We start from the raw sequence: 15,097 nt of genomic DNA, 5'->3' as shown, positions 1-15,097 counted from the left end.
CAGCATTCTAAATTTAGTTTCAGTAGTGTCAGCATTCTGAGATTAAAATCAGCATTCTAAGAAAGTGTCAGAGTTCTGAGTTTAGTGTCAGTAGTTCAGAGTTCTGAGATGAAAGTCAGCATTCTAAATTTAGTGTCAGTAGTGTCAGTATTCTGAGATTAAAGTCAGCATTCTAAATTTAGTGTCAGTAGTGTCAGTATTCTGAGATTAAAGTCAGCATTCTAAATTTAGTTTCAGTAGTTTCAGAATTCTGAGATTAAAGTCAGCATTCTACATTATGTGTCAGCATTCTGAGATTAAAGTCAGCATTCTAAGTTTAGTGTCAGAGTTCTAAGATTAAAGTCAGCATTCTAAATTTAGTGTCAGTAGTGTCAGCATTCTGAGATGAAAGTCAGCATTCTAAATTTAGTGTCAGTAGTGTCAGCATTCTGAGATTAAAATCAGCATTCTAAGTTTAGTGTCAGCATTCTGAGTTTAATGTCAGCATTCTGAGTTTAATGTCAGCATTCTGAGTTTAGTGTCAGTAGTGTCAGAGTTCTGAGATTAACGTCAGAGTTCTTAGTTTAATGTCAGCATTTTGAGATTAAAGTCAGCATTCTAAATTTACTGTCAGAATTCTGAGATGAAAGTCAGCATTCTAAATTTAGTGTCAGTAGTTTCAGAATTCTGAGATTAAGGTCAGCATTTTAAATTAGTGTCAGTAGTGTCAGTATTCTGAGATTAAAGTCAGCATTCTAAATTTAGTGTCAGAGATCTGAGATGAAAGTCAGCATTCTAAATTTAGTGTCAGAATTCTGAGATTAAAGTCAGCATTCTAAATTTAGTGTCAGTAGTTTCAGAATTCTGAGATTAAAGTCAGCATTCTAAATTTAGTGTCAGTAGTGTCAGTATTCTGAGATTAGTGTCAGTAGTGTCAGCATTCTGAGATTAAAGTCAGCATTCTGAGTTTAGTGTCAGTATTCTGAGATTAAAGTCATCATTCTTAATTTAGTGTCAGTAGTGTCAGCATTCTGAGATGAAAGTCAGCATTCTAAATTTAGTGTCAATTCTGAGTTTAGTGTCAGTATTCTGAGTTTAGTGCCAGCATTCTGAGATTAAAGTCAGCATTCTGAGTTTAGTGTCAGTATTCTTAGATTAAAGAGAGCATTCTAAATTTTGTTTCAGTAGTGTCAGCATTCTGAGATGAAAGTCAGCATTCTAAGAAAGTGTCAGTAGTGTCAGAGTTCTGAGATTAAAGTCAGCATTCTAAATTTAGTTTCAGTAGTTTCAGAATTCTGAGATTAAAGTCAGCATTCTTGAAAGTGTCAGTAGTGTCAGAGTTCTGAGATGAAAGTCAGCATTCTGAGTTTAGTGTCAGAATTCTGAGATTAAAGTCAGCATTCTACATTATGTGTCAGCATTCTGAGATTAAAGTCAGGATTCTAAGTTTAGTGTCAGAGTTCTGAGATTAAAGTCAGCATTCTAAATTTAGTGTCAGTAGTGTCAGCATTCTGAGATGAAAGTCAGCATTCTAAATTTAGTGTCAGCATTCTGAGATGAATGTCAGCATTCTAAGTTTAGTGTCAGCATTCTGAGTTTAATGTCAGCATTCTGAGATTAAAGTCAGCATTCTAAGAAAGTGTCAGTAGTATCAGAGTTCTGAGATTAAAGTCAGCATTCTAAATTTACTGTCAGTATTCTGAGATTAAAGTCAGCCTTCTGAGTTTAGTGTCAGTAGTGTCAGCATTCTGAGATTAAAGTCAGCATTCTAAATTTAGTGTCAGTAGTTTCAGAATTCTGAGAGTAAAGTCAGCATTCTAAATTTAGTGTCAGCATTCTGAGATTAAAGTCAGCATTCTAAATTTAGTGTCAAAGATCTGAGATGAAAGTCAGCATTCTAAATTTAGTGTCAGCATTCTGAGATTAAACTCAGCATTCTAAATTTAGTGTCAGAGATCTGAGATTAAAGTCAGCATTCTAAATTTAGTGTCAGAATTCTGAGATTAAAGTCAGCATTCTAAATTTAGTGTCAGTAGTTTCAGAATTCTGAGATTAAAGTCAGCATTCTAAATTTAGTGTCAGTAGTGTCAGCATTCTGAGATTAAAGTCAGCATTCTGAGTTTAGTGTCAGTATTCTGAGATTAAAGTCATCATTCTAAATTTAGTGTCAGTAGTGTCAGCATTCTGAGATGAAAGTCAGCATTCTAAATTTAGTGTCAATTCTGAGTTTAGTGTCAGTATTCTTAGATTAAAGAGAGCATTCTAAATTTTATTTCAGTAGTGTCAGACTTCTGAGATGAAAGTCAGCATTCTAAATTTAGTGTCCGTAGTGTGAGCATTCTGAGATGAAAGTCAGCATTCTAATTTTGTTGTCAGTAGTGTCAGCATTCTGAGTTTAGTGTCAGTAGTGTCAGTATTGTGAGATTAAAGTCAGCATTCTAAATTTAGTGTCAGTAGTGTCAGCATTCTGAGATTAAAGTCAGCATTCTAAATTTAGTGTCAGTAGTGTCAGCATTCTGAGATTAAAGTCAGCATTCTACGTTTGGTGTCAGTAGTGTCAGCATTCTGAGATTAAAGTCAGCATTCTACGTTTGGTGTCAGTAGTGTCAGCATTCTGAGATTAAAGTCAGCATTCTAAATTTAGTGTCAGTAGTGTCAGCATTCTGAGTTTAGTGTCAGTAGTGTCAGTATTGTGAGATTAAAGTCAGCATTCTACGTTTAGTGTCAGTAGTGTCAGCATTTTGAGTTTAGTATCAGTAGTGTCAGAGTTCTGAGATTAAAGTCAGCATTCTACGTTTAGTGTCAGTAGTGTCAGCATTCTGAGATGAAAGTCAGCATTCTAAGTTTAGTGTTAGCATTCTGAGATTAAAGTCAGCATTCTAAATTTAGTGTCCGCAGTGTCAGCATTCTGAGATGAAAGTCAGCATTCTAAGTTTAGTGTCAGCATTCTGAGTTTAATGTCAGCATTCTGAGTTTAGTGTCAGTAGTGTCAGAGTTCTGAGATTAACGTCAGAGTTCTTAGTTTAATGTCAGCATTTTGAGATTAAAGTCAGCATTCTAAGAAAGTGTCAGTAATATCAGAGTTCTGAGATTAAAGTCAGCATTCTAAATTTACTGTCAGAATTCTGAGATGAAAGTCAGCATTCTAAATTTAGTGTCAGTAGTTTCAGAATTCTGAGATTAAGGTCAGCATTTTAAATTAGTGTCAGTAGTGTCAGTATTCTGAGATTAAAGTCAGCATTCTAAATTTAGTGTCAGCATTCTGAGATTAAAGTCAGCATTCTAAATTTAGTGTCAGAGATCTGAGATGAAAGTCAGCATTCTAAATTTAGTGTCAGAATTCTGAGATTAAAGTCAGCATTCTAAATTTAGTGTCAGTAGTTTCAGAATTCTGAGATTAAAGTCAGCATTCTAAATTTAGTGTCAGTAGTGTCAGCATTCTGAGATTAAAGTCAGCATTCTGAGTTTAGTGTCAGTATTCTGAGATTAAAGTCATCATTCTAAATTTAGTGTCAGTAGTGTCAGCATTCTGAGATGAAAGTCAGCATTCTAAATTTAGTGTCAATTCTGAGTTTAGTGTCAGTATTCTGAGTTTAGTGCCAGCATTCTGAGATTAAAGTCAGCATTCTGAGTTTAGTGTCAGTATTCTTAGATTAAAGAGAGCATTCTAAATTTTGTTTCAGTAGTGTCAGACTTCTGAGATGAAAGTAAGCATTCTAAGAAATTGTCAGTCGTGTCAGAGTTCTGAGATTAAAGTCAGCATTCTGATTTTAGTGTCAGTATTCTGAGTTTAATGTCAGCATTCTGAGATTAATGTCAGCAGTCTAAGAAAGTGTCAGTAGTATCAGAATTCTGAGATGAAAGTCAGCATTCTAATTTTGTTGTCAGTAGTGTCAGCATTCTGAGTTTGGTGTCAGTAGTGCCAGTATTGTGAGATGAAAGTCAGCATTCTAAATTTAGTGTCAGTAGTGTCAGCATTCTGAGATGAAAGTCAGCATTCTAAGAAATTATCAGTCGTGTCAGAGTTCTGAGATTAAAGTCAGCATTCTGATTTTAGTGTCAGCATTCTGAGTTTAATGTCAGCATTCTGAGATTAATGTCAGCAGTCTAAGAAAGTGTCAGTAGTGTCAGCATTCTGAGTTTAATGTCAGCATTCTGAGATTAATGTCAGCAGTCTAAGAAAGTGTCAGTAGTGTCAGCATTCTGAGATGAAAGCCAGCATTCTAAATTTAGTGTCGGTAGTGTCAGCATTCTGAGATGAAAGTCAGCATTCTAAGAAAGTGTCAGTAGTGTCAGAGTTCTGAGATTAAAGTCAGCATTCTAAATTTAGTTTCAGTAGTTTCAGAATTCTGAGATTAAAGTCAGCATTCTTGAAAGTGTCAGTAGTGTCAGAGTTCTGAGATGAAAGTCAGCATTCTGAGTTTAGTGTCAGAATTCTGAGATTAAAGTCAGCATTCTACATTATGTGTCAGCATTCTGAGATTAAAGTCAGGATTCTAAGTTTAGTGTCAGAGTTCTGAGATTAAAGTCAGCATTCTAAGAAAGTGTCAGTAGTGTCAGCATTCTGAGATGAAAGCCAGCATTCTAAATTTAGTGTCGGTAGTGTCAGCATTCTGAGATGAAAGTCAGCATTCTAAGAAAGTGTCAGTAGTGTCAGAGTTCTGAGATTAAAGTCAGCATTCTAAATTTAGTTTCAGTAGTTTCAGAATTCTGAGATTAAAGTCAGCATTCTTGAAAGTGTCAGTAGTGTCAGAGTTCTGAGATGAAAGTCAGCATTCTGAGTTTAGTGTCAGAATTCTGAGATTAAAGTCAGCATTCTACATTATGTGTCAGCATTCTGAGATTAAAGTCAGGATTCTAAGTTTAGTGTCAGAGTTCTGAGATTAAAGTCAGCATTCTAAATTTAGTGTCAGTAGTGTCAGCATTCTGAGATGAAAGTCAGCATTCTAAATTTAGTGTCAGCATTCTAAGTTTAGTGTCAGCATTCTAAGTTTAGTGTCAGCATTCTGAGTTTAATGTCAGCATTCTGAGATTAAAGTCAGCATTCTAAGAAAGTGTCAGTAGTATCAGAGTTCTGAGATTAAAGTCAGCATTCTAAATTTACTGTCAGTATTCTGAGATTAAAGTCAGCCTTCTGAGTTTAGTGTCAGTAGTGTCAGCATTCTGAGATTAAAGTCAGCATTCTAAATTTAGTGTCAGTAGTTTCAGAATTCTGAGATTAAAGTCAGCATTCTAAATTTAGTGTCAGCATTCTGAGATTAAAGTCAGCATTCTAAATTTAGTGTCAAAGATCTGAGATTAAAGTCAGCATTCTAAATTTACTGTCAGAATTCTGAGATTAAAGTCAGCATTCTAAATTTAGTGTCAGTAGTGTCAGTATTCTGAGATTAAAGTCAGCATTCTAAGAAAGTGTCAGTAGTGTCAGTATTCTGATATTAAAGTCAGCATTCTAAGAAAGTGTCAGTAGTGTCAGCATTCTGAGATTAAAGTCAGCATTCTGAGTTTAGTGTCAGTATTCTGAGATTAAAGTCATCATTCTAAATTTAGTGTCAGTAGTGTCAGCATTCTGAGATGAAAGTCAGCATTCTAAAATTAGTGTCAATTCTGAGTTTAGTGTCAGTATTCTGAGTTTAGTGCCAGCATTCTGAGATTAAAGTCAGCATTCTGAGTTTAGTGTCAGTATTCTTAGATTAAAGAGAGCATTCTAAATTTTGTTTCAGTAGTGTCAGACTTCTGAGATGAAAGTCAGCATTCTAAATTTAGTGTCCGTAGTGTGAGCATTCTGAGATGAAAGTCAGCATTCTAATTTTGTTGTCAGTAGTGTCAGCATTCTGAGTTTAGTGTCAGTAGTGTCAGTATTGTGAGATTAAAGTCAGCATTCTAAATTTAGTGTCAGTAGTGTCAGAGTTCTGAGATTAAAGTCAGCATTCTACGTTTAGTGTCAGCATTCTGAGATTAAAGTCAGCATTCTAAATTTAGTGTCAGCATTCTGAAATTAAAGTCAGCATTCTAAATTTAGTGTCAGTAGTGTCAGCATTCTGAGTTTAGTGTCAGTATTGTGAGATTAAAGTCAGCATTCTACATTTAGTGTCAGTAGTGTCAGAGTTCTGAGATGAAAGTCAGCATTCTAAATTTAGTTTCAGTAGTGTCAGAATTCTGAGATGAAAGTCAGCATTCTAAGTTTAGTGTTAGCATTCTGAGATTAAAGTCAGCATTCTAAATTTAGTGTCCGCAGTGTCAGCATTCTGAGATGAAAGTCAGCATTCTAAATTTAGTGTCAGCATTCTGAGATTAAAGTCAGCATTCTAAATTTAGTGTCAGCATTCTGAGATTAAAGTCAGCATTCTAAGTTTAGTGTCAGCATTCTGAGATTAAAGTCAGCATTCTAAGTTTAGTGTCAGCATTCTGAGATGAAAGTCATCATTCTAAGAAAGTGTCAGTAGTGTCAGAGTTCTGAGATTAAAGTCAGCATTCTAAATTTAGTTTCAGTAGTTTCAGAATTCTGAGATGAAAGTCAGCATTCTAAATTTAGTTTCAGTAGTTTCAGAATTCTGAGATTAGTCAGCATTCTAAATTTAGTGTCAGTAGTGTCAGCATTCTGAGTTTAGTGTCAGTTTTCTGAGATTAAAGTCAGCATTCTAAATTTATTGTCAGTAGTGTCAGTATTCTGAGATGAAAGTCAGCATTCTAAGTTTGGTGTCAGTAGTGTCAGCATTCTGAGATTAAAGTCAGCATTCTAAGTTTAGTGTCAGCATTCTGAGATTAAAGTCAGCATTCTAAATTTAGTGTCAGTAGTGTCAGCATTCTGAGATTAAAGTCAGCATTCTAAGTTTAGTGTCAGCATTCTGAGATGAAAGTCAGCATTCTAAATTTAGTGTCAGTAGTGTCAGCATTCTGAGATCAAAGTCAGCATTCTAAGTTTGGTTTCAGTAGTGTCAGCATTCTGAGATTAAAGTCAGCATTCTAAGTTTAGTGTCAGCATTCTGAGATGAAAGTCAGCATTCTAAATTTAGTGTCCGTAGTGTCGGCATTCTGAGATGAAAGTCAGCATTCTACGTTTGGTGTCAGTAGTGTCAGTATTGTGAGATGAAAGTCAGCATTCTAAATTTAGTGTCCGCAGTGTCAGCATTCTGAGATGAAAGTCAGCATTCTAAATTTAGTGTCAGCATTCTGAGATTAAAGTCAGCATTCTAAATTTAGTGTCAGCATTCTGAGATTAAAGTCAGCATTCTAAGTTTAGTGTCAGCATTCTGAGATTAAAGTCAGCATTCTAAGTTTAGTGTCAGCATTCTGAGATGAAAGTCATCATTCTAAGAAAGTGTCAGTAGTGTCAGAGTTCTGAGATTAAAGTCAGCATTCTAAATTTAGTTTCAGTAGTTTCAGAATTCTGAGATGAAAGTCAGCATTCTAAATTTAGTTTCAGTAGTTTCAGAATTCTGAGATTAGTCAGCATTCTAAATTTAGTGTCAGTAGTGTCAGCATTCTGAGTTTAGTGTCAGTTTTCTGAGATTAAAGTCAGCATTCTAAATTTAGTGTCCGTAGTGTCGGCATTCTGAGATGAAAGTCAGCATTCTACGTTTGGTGTCAGTAGTGTCAGTATTGTGAGATGAAAGTCAGCATTCTAAATTTAGTGTCAGTAGTGTCAGCATTCTGAGATTAAAGTCAGCATTCTAAATTTAGTGTCAGCATTTTGAGTTTAGTTTCAGTAGTGTCAGAGTTCTGAGATTAAAGTCAGCATTCTACGTTTAGTGTCAGTAGTGTCAGCATTCTGAGATTAAAGTCAGCATTCTAAATTTAGTGTCAGCATTCTGAGATTAAAGTCAGCATTCTAAGTTTAGTGTCAGCATTCTGAGATGAAAGTCAGCATTCTAAGAAAGTGTCAGTAGTGTCAGAATTCTGAGATTAAAGTCAGCATTCTAAATTTAGTTTCAGTAGTGTCAGAATTCTGAGATGAAAGTCAGCATTCTAAGAAAGTGTCAGTAGTGTCAGAGTTCTGAGATTAGTCAGCATTCTAAATTTAGTGTCAGTAGTGTCAGAATTCTGAGATGAAAGTCAGCATTCTAAATTTAGTTTCAGTAGTGTCAGAATTCTGAGATGAAAGTCAGCATTCTAAGAAAGTGTCAGTAGTGTCCGAGTTCTGAGATTAGTCAGCATTCTAAATTTAGTGTCAGTAGTGTCAGCATTCTGAGTTTAGTGTCAGTATTCTGAGATTAAAGTCAGCATTCTACGTTTAGTGTCAGTAGTGTCAGCATTCTTAGATTAAAGTCAGCATTCTAAGTTTAGTGTCAGCATTCTGAGATTAAAGTCAGCATTCTAAATTTAGTGTCAGTAGTGTCAGCATTCTACGTTTAGTGTCAGTAGTGTCAGCATTCTTAGATTAAAGTCAGCATTCTAAGTTTAGTGTCAGCATTCTGAGATTAAAGTCAGCATTCTAAGTTTAGTGTCAGTAGTGTCAGCATTCTGAGATTAAAGTCAGCATTCTAAATTTAGTGTCAGCATTCTGAGATTAAAGTCAGCATTCTAAGTTTAGTGTCAGCATTCTGAGATGAAAGTCAGCATTCTATGAAAGTGTCAGTAGTGTCAGAATTCTGAGATTAAAGTCAGCATTCTAAATTTAGTGTCAGTAGTGTCAGCATTCTGAGATTAAAGTCAGCATTCTGAGTTTAGTGTCCGTAGTGTCGGCATTCTGAGATGAAAGTCAGCATTCTAAATTTAGTGTCAGTAGTGTCAGAGTTCTGAGATGAAAGTCAGCATTCTAAATTTTGTGTCAGTAGTGTCAGAATTCTGAGATTAAAGTCAGCATTCTAAGAAAGTGTCAGTAGTGTCAAAGTTCTGAGATTAGTCAGCATTCTAAATTTAGTGTCAGTAGTGTCAGAATTCTGAGATGAAAGTCAGCATTCTAAATTTAGTTTCAGTAGTGTCAGCATTCTGAGATGAAAGTCAGCATTCTATGAAAGTGTCAGTAGTGTCAGAATTCTGAGATTAAAGTCAGCATTCTAAATTTAGTGTCAGTAGTGTCAGCATTCTGAGATTAAAGTCAGCATTCTGAGTTTAGTGTCCGTAGTGTCGGCATTCTGAGATGAAAGTCAGCATTCTAAATTTAGTGTCAGTAGTGTCAGAGTTCTGAGATTAAAGTCAGCATTCTAAATTTAGTTTCAGTAGTGTCAGAATTCTGAGATGAAAGTCAGCATTCTAAGAAAGTGTCAGTAGTGTCAGAGTTCTGAGATTAGTCAGCATTCTAAATTTAGTGTCAGTAGTGTCAGAGTTCTGAGATGAAAGTCAGCATTCTAAATTTAGTTTCAGTAGTGTCAGAATTCTGAGATGAAAGTCAGCATTCTAAGAAAGTGTCAGTAGTGTCCGAGTTCTGAGTTTAGTGTCAGTATTCTGAGATTAAAGTCAGCATTCTACGTTTAGTGTCAGTAGTGTCAGCATTCTTAGATTAAAGTCAGCATTCTAAGTTTAGTGTCAGCATTCTGAGATTAAAGTCAGCATTCTAAATTTAGTGTCAGTAGTGTCAGCATTCTACGTTTAGTGTCAGTAGTGTCAGCATTCTTAGATTAAAGTCAGCATTCTAAGTTTAGTGTCAGCATTCTGAGATTAAAGTCAGCATTCTAAGTTTAGTGTCAGTAGTGTCAGCATTCTGAGATTAAAGTCAGCATTCTAAATTTAGTGTCAGCATTCTGAGATTAAAGTCAGCATTCTAAGTTTAGTGTCAGCATTCTGAGATGAAAGTCAGCATTCTATGAAAGTGTCAGTAGTGTCAGAATTCTGAGATTAAAGTCAGCATTCTAAATTTAGTGTCAGTAGTGTCAGCATTCTGAGATTAAAGTCAGCATTCTGAGTTTAGTGTCCGTAGTGTCGGCATTCTGAGATGAAAGTCAGCATTCTAAATTTAGTGTCAGTAGTGTCAGAGTTCTGAGATGAAAGTCAGCATTCTAAATTTTGTGTCAGTAGTGTCAGAATTCTGAGATTAAAGTCAGCATTCTAAGAAAGGGTCAGTAGTGTCAAAGTTCTGAGATTTAAGTCAGCATTCTAAATTTAGTTTCAGTAGTTTCAGAATTCTGAGATTAAAGTCAGCATTCTAAGAAATTGTCAGTAGTGTCAGAGTTCTGAGATGAAAGTCAGCATTCTGAGTTTAGTGTCAGTATTCTGAGATTAAAGTCAGCATTCTAAATTTAGTGTCAGCATTCTCAGAATAAAGTTAATCTCAGAACTGCTGACTTTAATCTAAGAATGCTGACAGTACGGACACTAAATTTAGAATGCTGACTTTAATCTCAGAACTCTGACACTACTGACACTAAACTCAGAACTCTGACACTAAATTTAGAATGTTGACTTTAATCTCAGAACTCTTACACTAAACTCAAATTGCTGACTTTAATCTCAGAACTCTGACACTACTGACACTAAACTCAGATTGCTGACTTTAATCTCAGAATACTTACACTAAACTCAGATTGCTGACTTTAATCTCAGAATGTTGACACTAAATTTGGAATATTGACTTTCATCTCAGAACTCTGACATTACTGACACTAAACTCAGAATGCTGACTTTAATCTCAGAACTCTGACACTAAATTTAGAATGCTGACTTAAATCTCAGAACTCTGACACTAAACTCAGAATGCTGACTTTAATCTCAGAATACTGTCACTAAACTCAGATTGCTGACTGTAATCTCACAATAGTGACACTAAACTCAGAATTCTGACTTTGATCTCAGAACTCTGACACTAAACTCAGAATGCTGACTTTCATCTCAGAACTCTTACATTACTGACACTAAACTCAGAACTCTGACTTTAATCTCAGAATGCTGACAGTACGGACACTAAATTTAGAATGCTGACTTTAATCTCAGAATGCTGACACTAAACTCAGAATGCTGACTTTCATCTCAGAACTCTGTTACTACTGACACTAAATTTAGAATGCTGACTTTAATCTCAGAATACTGTCACTAAACTCAGATTGCTGACTTTAATCTCGGAACTCTGACACTACGGACACTAAATTTAGAATGCTGACTTTAATCTCAGAATACTGACACTAAACTCAGATTGCTGACTTTAATCTCAGAATACTGACACTAAATTTACAATGCTGACTTTAATCTCAGAATGCTGACAGTACGGACACTAAATTTACAATGCTGACTTTAATCTCAGAACTCTGACACTAAACTCAGAACTCTGACTTTAATCTCAGAATGCTGACAGTACGGACACTAAATTTAGAATGCTGACTTTAATCTCAGAACTCTGACACTACTGACACTAAACTCAGAACTCTGACACTACTGACACTTTCTTAGAATGCTGACTTTAATCTCAGAACTCTGACTTTAATCTCAGAATACTGACACTAAATTTAGAATGCTGACACTAAACTCAGAACTCTGACTTTAATGTCAGAACTCTGACACTAAATTTAGAATGCTGACACTAAACTCAGAACTCTGACTTTAATCTCAGAACTCTGACACTACTGACACTAAACTCAGAACTCTGACTTTAATCTCAGATCTCTGTTACTAAACTCAGAACACTGACACTAAACTCAGAACTCTGATACGAATAATCTCAGAATACTGACTTTAAACTCAGATTTTTTCACGTTTTGCCTGCGTGATTTTGCTGATGTTTAGATTTTTTTTGATTTAGTAGTCAGTGCTTGGTTTTTGTGCTGGTTTTATGATTAACTAGTTAAATCTTTTCTTTTTGTGTCGGTTTGAACTGTGTATTTTATTAATTTATGATCGGAAGTATACACAGGGTGTTTTTATTTTGAAAATCTCCCTGTTCAGTTCGATCTGCTCTGTGCAGCTTGACATGGCTTCTGTCAACAATAGACTTGCGTATTCTTCGCAGAACCGAGAGCTGCTTGTGGGACGCGCTGTGTCTGTTTGACTCCCAAACATTGACTAGAAGGGCCACAACCAGCTCCAGCAGCCGCGGCGCAGTGGACACGTGCGGACTTGTGTAAAGTTTATGTACTGCTGGATTTGATATGCAGAGTTTTCCATGAGCAGAGCACGCATTTAAAGGCAATATCGGCGTCGATCATGTTCATTTAATTGCGGGAAGCTAAAATCGTAATTGCGATCAATATTCAATTAATTGTGCAGCCCTACCTATGGTTACTTACTGTAAAAACACCTGCTGGCCCCTCCTCTTCCTGTCTCTCTGTATGTGTCTGCTCTGCTGACTTTCGCTATCAGCAGTACGTTGACATCTGCACTTGTGTCTCCTCCTTGTGTTGCTCTACCTCGTCCATGCTTGTAAAATAACCACCATCTGGTGTCTTGTAAAATAATAGTGTCACGAAAGACTGCACCTGTCACATACGAGAAGATGACCATATCGTCAAGACAAAGGAAAGCAGCAAATCCTCACCAATGAAGTTAAAACTAAAGAATATTGTTTTTCTGTCAATTAACTAATCAATTAACTAATCGTTCTAGCTCTAGAAAATATACTACTGAAAAGTAAAAGTCATTAACAAGGGCTGCTGCTATTTTTATCATTGATTGAATCTGTTGATTAAATTTTTGATGAAATTATTAAAGATAATAGTGAGAAATGCTTATCAAAAGTTCCTAGAGCCGAAAGTGAAGTAGTAAAACAGACGCTGGTCGTTGTGTTGCAGGTGAAGTGTGATCAGTACTGGCGTGCAGACCGAGAGCCTCTGTCCTACAGTGACCTGGTCATTCAGATGCTGTCAGAGCATCGGTACCTGCTCTTTATCTCAGTTCCTGATCCAGTTTGTCAGGATGGTCCCGGGACTACGTGGACCGATCACCCACCACCGGAGCCACCATCGTACACTGCAGGTAGGACAGAGCGTGTGTGGACGTTTGATTGGCTGAGAGGAAACCGAATCTAAAGAGCTAAAATGATTTTTAATTTTTCTCTCCAATGTGAGGATTTGCTCTTTAAAGCTGACTCTGTGTGTGTTTAGTGCTGGTGTTGGCCGTACAGGGACCTTCATCGCCTTGGATCGGGTTCTGCAGCAGCTGGACTCCAAAGGAACCATCGACCTGTACGGCTGTGTCTTCGACCTCCAGCTGCACCGCCAACATATGGTCCAGACTGAGGTACAGCCCCATCCTGCTGAAGTGTGCCACATAAGACTCTAGGGCTGTATGAATACAGGACCAAACTAGGGCTTAAAGGCCAGTGAATACAGGACCAAACTAGGGCTGAAAACTACCAGGGATGTGATTTTTCCGCATTAATCTGGAATTCCGGATATTCCGACCTAAAAATCGGTCCCACGTGAATCATGAACAAGGATGTTTGTTTGCGTTCAGCTGCCCGTTCCACACCTGCGCAGTGTGTACCACAGTTGCTCTCGCGCATCTGTGGTACGTGACGTGTTGGGCAGTAATACTGTATATTATACTTTTCCCAGTAAAGTACAGTGTGACGGATTACTATTTCCAAAACAGTAATTATTACAGTTACTAGTCATATTAAGGACCGGACCTTATCAGATATTAGCCAAAAAGGAAGCGAGGGGAACAGGGAGAGAGAGGTATTTTCGACAGCTGTTAAGTAACGTTGTTGCCATTATTGTGTCACAGGCTAAGATGCAAAGAACATTGTCATCCGTTGTAAACTTTGTGTGACCAGCAAAAAGTTTTCAACCGCGAACATTTCTACATTGACTTAGGCTAATTGAAGCATCAGCTAAAGCAACACAGCAACGTGAAACTCAGAAAGAAACTCCGGCCGCTGCTGCCAGTGCTGCTTGGACTCATCAGGAGAGAGTGGCGTTATATCACCCAGTAGTAATAAAAAAGTTAAAAAAAAAGGACCCAGCTAATATTACTTTTTTAAGGAGTATATGCTAAGTAACTAGGTAATAGCTATATTATTTCTGAGTAACTTTCCCAACACTGAGACATGTGACAATGACAATAAGTATCGGATAAATTGGGTATGTTTTGATGATTGCTTGTTATGAGCTATATCTAGTGTTTACTTTGACTTTGTTGTCAATTGATCAATCATGTAGCCTATATACTTTGCTGTATGAACGGTTGCTTTTTAAGTCGTCCTTATGTTAAAGGTTTTGGCAAGTTATAAATGAATGTCTTGTGAATGGTTGTGACAGGGTTTATAAGGCCTGGATCTGCGGGGTCGCTCTGCGCTCCTCATTTACATTTACATTAATTAATCCAAAGCGACTTACAATTGCTATACAATACATGTCATGCTGACACCAAAGGCATGCGTCTTATCCATTGCGCCATCACCACCCCTCAAGACAGGCAAACAAGCTCTCCCCGAGGTAACCATGGCAACGGCTTCTGTGTAGCTGCCGCGATCCCGTGAAACTGTCGAACTTTTTCCTACAGTTTATCAATAGACAGCAGACTGATCAGCTGTTTGATCTGAGTTTCCTGAATAATGTCACTGTTTCTTTCAGTCAGGCCACCAGGTCTTAAACAGGAAACAACCTTTTGCTGCTGTCTCTAAAAATATTCTATTAACTTCTACTAAACTAATCTAAAAGTTAGTAGTTATATTACTAAAACAATATTTCTACAAACTAAGTGTTGTAGTATCACAAGCAGGATATCAATGATTTGTGGGGTGACTTTTGAGACACTACAGCCTTTAACAGTGTAGTTATTGAATAATAAAAATAGGCCTACCTAATATTAGGTATGCAAAAGTCTTTTTTCCCCCAAACTAAGTGTTGTAGTATAACCAGCAGTATATCATTAATGTGTAAGGTGATTTTGGGGCCACTACATTGTATAAGTGTGAAGTTATTGAATATCTCTGCAGAATGTGTTTTCGGTGTTGCACTTTGTAGAAGGTCCCTGCGGACTCGTCTCGTCGTGCCGCTCCTAGGAAGACTCATTTGTGACAATGTACTTGTAGCTTGTTGTCTACTTAACTACGATAATAAAGAGGCGCCGTTTGTGCTTATGAGTTATTGATCCCGGAAGTTCGAATCTGTGAATATAGGCTATTTCCAACTTTACCATTATCTAGTATGACATCTTTTCTCGTAATTACGAGATCAGGATCTGACTGTTTCTTTTTTAATATTCATATATCTGCCGCTGCAGATTAAATGCAATCAGCTCATATCGGCCG

General features: G+C 36.7%; 1 long non-coding RNA gene across 1 annotated transcript in view; it reads left to right on the top strand.

Moving 5' to 3' along the window:
• Positions 1-13,286, top strand: part of LOC119894852 — a 39,383-nt gene extending 26,097 nt beyond the window's left edge. Inside the window, exons 2-3 of the long non-coding RNA XR_005442986.1 lie at positions 12,633-12,816; positions 12,945-13,286. This is a non-coding gene — a long non-coding RNA (uncharacterized LOC119894852). The remainder of the gene's footprint in view (positions 1-12,632; positions 12,817-12,944) is intronic.
• The last annotated feature ends 1,811 nt before the right edge of the window (positions 13,287-15,097 follow it).

Source organism: Micropterus salmoides, unplaced genomic scaffold (genome assembly GCF_014851395.1).
Source record: "Micropterus salmoides isolate LMB-PRFRI ecotype aquatic unplaced genomic scaffold, ASM1485139v1 Ms_hic_scaffold_9, whole genome shotgun sequence".
Lineage (NCBI taxonomy): Eukaryota > Metazoa > Chordata > Actinopteri > Centrarchiformes > Centrarchidae > Micropterus > Micropterus salmoides.
Note: the sequence above shows the minus strand (reverse complement) of the source record. Positions and strands in the feature narration are given on the sequence as shown.